Here is a 6,000-nt window from a genome sequence, read left to right on the forward strand (position 1 = left end):
ACACTCTGTTACAAAACATCCTGCTTCAAAAATCTTATTTGAAGTAAATAAAATTACCAAAACAAACCTAGAGTCTCGCTGTTATGCAGGATTTCTGAATAATGTATATTATTATAAAGCAGCTTACCTTTTAATGCACTAAGGTCAAGTTCTAGTTCACTATCATATAGATTCAAAAGCTCAAATGCAATGAAATTCATCTGCCCTGACTCAAAAACAACAATAATAACAGATCCTACAATAATAAATCTGTGAGTGATTTAAAGGGCATGCTGTACAGAAGTCTAACCGCCTGGAGGAAAAACAGTCCGACCTCTGATGCTCTATGTATTTTCCTGAGGAAGGAATGAGAATAAAGCACGTAACTTCCTATGAATTATGGAGCCGTGTTTACTGCCCTACTCACTTTTCGTGTTCAGCCAGGTTACCAAACATCATCTACCAGTAAGATGACTCTCTATTTTAACTAAAAATGAACCAGGGATTCTAGGACATTGCAGAAAGTAAAACCTGCTGAATAAATAAAGTTCAAAGGAGAAGAGTCTAAGAGTGCTTTATGCCTGATAATCTGATGGCATACATGTGATGGGAATTATTTTTGGAGAAATAACTTTAAAAAAACAACTTAACAATAAACACTTTCAACAGGATCATCTAGGTAGACAGTATTTTATTTGTTTATTCAACATTAAAGGAGCGGTTGTGATGAATAGTTCATTTACTTAAGGCAGCATGCTATCTGCACCCGTGTCTCCATAGCTAACGATACTATCAGACCCGGCGCCATCGAAGACTGTGGCCTTTCCAGGAGAAATCAACGTTATTATTGTCAGTGTGTAGGCCATGGATGTTTATTAAAGGAACCTGTAGGTCCAAACATACACTTTAAATGTAAGATGATGTGTACAAAATAAACGTGTGTGAATGTGAGATAGTCGTCACATAGTCCCAGGTCTCTGAACTAACTCAGTCAGCCCTGAGCGACACAGGCAGAAGAGGCGATACGGCAGAGCATGCATATTTTTACATCACAATTCATATTTAATCTTCAGAATAAACATGCTAATGTGTGGTAATGTTACACATTTCTATTTTTTAATGACTGAGATGTTCTTTGCATGTCAATGACTAACCAGAACGCATATAAAAGCATCAAAATGAGCTTGTTTATCAAAAACATTTGCTCTGCTGGGCTGAAACCAGGTCAACATATTGGCAATGCCCTTGATAATGGGGGTTTCATTTCTTAAATATATGTGTTTAACTACAGTATGTTGTTTACAGGTCAGTGCAATTCATAAGCATATATGTAACCTATATATAAGGAGATATGCTTGTAATTAATCAGCATGATCAATAAACTTATGTTCCAGCACCATCTATCATTTTTACCTTGTGACCCCCTTCAGAAAATACATGCCCCCCTCTGGGTCTGGAGGTTCTGGATGATAATTGCACCTTGGCGTAAATGGACGCTCTTTTTATTCAGGTGTTCACTTTAATATTACAGCTGTATATGTATAGCTAATTTCATTTACTTTTCACCGATAACATTACTGTACATCATTATTAATTAATTGATTTATATTATGTATTAAGTTCAATCCATCAATCAGCTGTCAATTTAATGTAATGTAGTAAAAAGTATTGCCTTCAAAATACATGGAAATACAGAAGAACGTATACAGTTTGTGTAAATGACATCCTACTACTGGGTGTCTTGAATTTATACTTCAAAACAAACAAACTGTTTTGATCATTAAGTCTATGAGGAGTGAAGGATTTCTATTTTTCCCTTGGAGCAGAATCAACATTTTTGCTGTTTGATAAATACAGAACATGAATTTCAAACTCTGCACCACATGAAGACAGTGTTTAATCTATGTTTAAAGTGCTAATAACCTTCCAGGCTAACAGCACTATAACTATCAATTAGCGTTCAGCAGATCAGAGGATAACAGCAGGTGAATTTCAACATATGCATCCCACACAAACAGTAGGGGGGGGACATTGAAAGCCTGGTGTCCATCAAGTCTCCCTGCATAGCTTACAGAAATCCAGTCACACTGTGATAACCACAGCTTACGTCAATACCAAATCCCTTAATCTTGACGTGAGATTTCATCTCCTAAGGTATTTAATCATGACATGATTTCAACATGTGTACTGTCTCAAAGACAGGTCTACTGTGACAAAGGTCACTGTCAGCAGGAAGTGACTGTCAAGCCTACCTCTGCCCCCTGCTGGTGGATATCTCCCCGTGCAGTCACGTCATGGCAGCAGCTTTAGGCTTCACTAATGACCTAAAACAGCAACAACAAAAAAAGTATATAGGAGAGGAAGTGCTCTCTCACGCCCGCACCATCTGGTATGAAGGTACTTGTTTGTGTGCATAGGTCTCAGAAATTAAACTCCTTTGATGAGGTCATTAATATATGTGTTGACACCGGAGAAGGTTTTAAAAAGTAGAAGTTAATTAAAAAAGAAGTGGAAAATAAATATATTAAACCAGTTTGCAAATATGACTTGTAGGTGTTGCACCATGGGCCAAATGGTTTAATTATTAGTTATCTGGCCAGTAGGCTTTTTTTTCTCAAAGAATTAAAGGCAAGGAAAATATGAAAAAGGGAAACAAAAAAGCAGAAAAACAAACACACAACAACTAACAACCCATATGGCTATATGGCCATTTAGGTAATTATTTTTTAATCCAGTAAATTCACATTAAAACCACATCAATTAGACAGACAAGAAGGGAAAATAGTGTCTTGATGAAATGATCATTACATCCTTTAGCACATTTTTAAAAATGTAAAAAGATTCAAGACAACATCCTTTCACCAGGAAGACAGAGATGATAACAATGGAGATTTCCAGGCAAAGTGTTTTCTAGGAAGCACTAAAAGCATGGTAATAAATCCCTTTACTCCAGTCATGTGTTTGAGGAGAACCACATAGATTGTACCTAGAGTTGTGATCTGGGAAAATATAAACTAACCCTAGAAAGACTTAATGTTGAAATTAGTGGAAATGCTGTGTTTAGCAAAAGCAAGTCCCTGTAGCTTCACAACTTCAAACATAACTGTAATTGTTTTAGGTGGCCAATAACTCGACTGCAAGTCCTTGATTAATGCAGGTATTACTTAATAATATTTCTATATTTACACACGCAGTAGTATTTCACTTTATATGTATTTTTAATTCAATTACATCTTGCTGGGGTCTTAAGGGCCTTCCCTCACATACAGATCCGAATCAATTCAACTCATAGTTATTTTCTTCTTGAAGGGAAACCTCGTAATTAATCAGGTAAATAATTAATTCAACACAGTAAGTCATGTTTGATCTTATTTGCATTTTAATAAGCTACTTGCTGCAGGTCAACATGTGACAAGCTAGCAGACTTTCACATGCATAAAATAGTGGGGTGTGTTTTTGATGTAAATGCATATTTCTCTAATCATTTCCTCAATAACAGCAACAGATTGATTTCAAACTGGAAATTATTCTCAATTTCTAGTGACACTATTCTTAAGTTGTAACGGTTTACTAACACAAAGGTATTAAAAGTGAAGGTCATTCTGTTGTGTATTTGCTTATTTACATGGAGTTTGCTCCCCCACTGTCCCTCCCCCCTGCCCGAAAGGCGTCTATTGTAGTCCTTTGTTTACTTCCATTACATAGTGACATCACTATGCAACACTCGTGCTTCTATTGGCTCGCGCTCCAACACATTGTAGATGAAAAACTCTTAAGTGGTTGACTAATCACAACAGAGCCAACTGGCTTTACAGTTGCGCACCTGAAGTATATGTTAATTATTTATGACCAAAATAAATGATTATTGCTCATGTGATCTTTCCTCTAGTAGTTCATTTAACATGCTATTGTGCTACTTACATGTAAACCAACATGCTTTAGTATAAATGTCCAACTCTTCCTTTGAGATACTTCATGCCAGCGCCACATTACAAAAAAGAAAACTAATATTTTATCTCGCACAAATGTAGTCCAACACTGATAAACAGCATTTTCTTCCACGTGTAAACTAATGCTCCAGCGTTATTTAGTGAAAAAGTGCTTAAAGTCCATAAGAAATATATCTTTAATATATATATAGGTATCAGAAGTAGTACAGTATGTTACTACAACCGCAAATATTGTAATATTTTTGTCCCATTTTTCAACTTGATACCAGTATATTTAATGAGACAGTTCTTGTACAGTGAATTCCTCATATCGTTACCAGTTTATAAGTGAACCCATCTTTTACTCTTTTCAAAAAAGTGTCCTTGTATTTAGTCTGTCTCTTTCCACAGAGGATTTAGTTTTTTTTTTCTCATGATCCTCCCACAGTTGACCCCACGCACTCAGCCTCATGATTCCCGTTCTGAGGTCTTTAAAACATCTGGTTGAAAGGAGACAGTTATGTTCTCTGAACCCGAACAGAGCGCCTGACTTTGCAAACGATAATAAAAACCTTAAAGTCTGAATGGGATGCTTGTTATTATGCAACATAATCCAGTATGACTGTAAATTCAGTCCTGAAACAAACCCTAATGTCTGCTGGTTACTGATGAACTCTTGCCATCAGACTTTCTTTCTCATTATGTACCTCACTCTGAGTTTGACCCTGAATTATACTGAGTAATAACTCTCCTTTGAGTTAGTACATTTTATGTTCTGTTATTTTTTATCTCTTTTGATCCTGATCACATTTCATAAAGTTATGTTGTTAAGACCACCTAAACTAAGACCATGTCATGACTAACACCTAGTGTGAAGACAACAGGACAAGACCAATACTTTAAAGTGTTCATGTTGAGTCCATACCCAGACCAGTGCCACTCCCACAACGGCCCAACTTGTCCAAAAGAGAATTTTTCGTAATGATCAGTAAGATCCACATTCCCATAAAATCACAAATGAGAAACAAATGAAGGTTTCTGTTCATTGACCTCAATTTTTTTGCCATATTATATATATTTGTGCCATGAAAAAGGTCTTGAAAAAGTGACCAAGATGAATTGCAGAGGTGTTCGCCATTTTTTTCTAATTTAGACATAACCCAGCAGTTGTGGTCTTAACCGGTCTTTAACAAATGAGTCTGAGACAGAACCTGTGAAGAGACCAAAACCTTTAAAAAGTGGTTTTGAGACCAAGACCTCAGCCCTTAAAATTAAAAGTCAACTTGACTTCCAAAGAGTTGTGAAAATTGAAGGTGTACTGCCTTCCTACTTATTGGGACATTGTGTTGTGGAGGGTAGCGCCTTGCTAAGCTAACATAAAGCTATCAGTTCTGAATCTCCCCCAGTTAAGGTGGAGACTTGGGAAGGTGGCGAAAACCCAGACATTGCTTTCGTTGATTACAAATGATGCTTTTGATTGCACAAGTTAAACACGAGCAGTTACCACACGTTATAATACCTTTGTTATTTGTTAAAGGAGGCCTGTTTAAACTGAAAAGCAGATTTCAGTTACTCTTTAATGTTTCATTCAGATTTCAGATTTTTCAAGCGAATAGCATTCAAATATTTTCATCAATACTATATATGAATTTATGTGGTTCCAATTTTAAGAGAAACCGTATTTGACTGAGTTCAGATCGACCCTATTCAATTTAAAACTTGGTACAGTATGTAAATAACGTTACATTTTTGGCCCTATTTTGCTTCCATACCCACTGTCTCTTTAGATAAACATTGTTATTATTTCTGAAGCCCAACAAACATCTGCTTTTGATGAATTGTACCTAATCCTTATAATTATAGTAGTTGAGATGCCAGAGGTAATACTTTCCTTACATGACATATAATCTCTGCTCATGTTTTCCACAAGATTGTTCTGCTTTGAATTCATGGCATGTTTCTGCTGCCCATTGCTCAATTTTGATGAGGTGTTTTCTGGAACATAACAAGTACTTTTTTTTTACAAAATGAAGCAACTACAATCATGTGAAGAGGCCTTCCATGAGAACAACGCTTGATTGTCCGAGGAGGG

Source organism: Eleginops maclovinus, chromosome 10, assembly GCF_036324505.1.
Source record: "Eleginops maclovinus isolate JMC-PN-2008 ecotype Puerto Natales chromosome 10, JC_Emac_rtc_rv5, whole genome shotgun sequence".
Taxonomy (NCBI): Eukaryota; Metazoa; Chordata; class Actinopteri; order Perciformes; family Eleginopidae; genus Eleginops; species Eleginops maclovinus.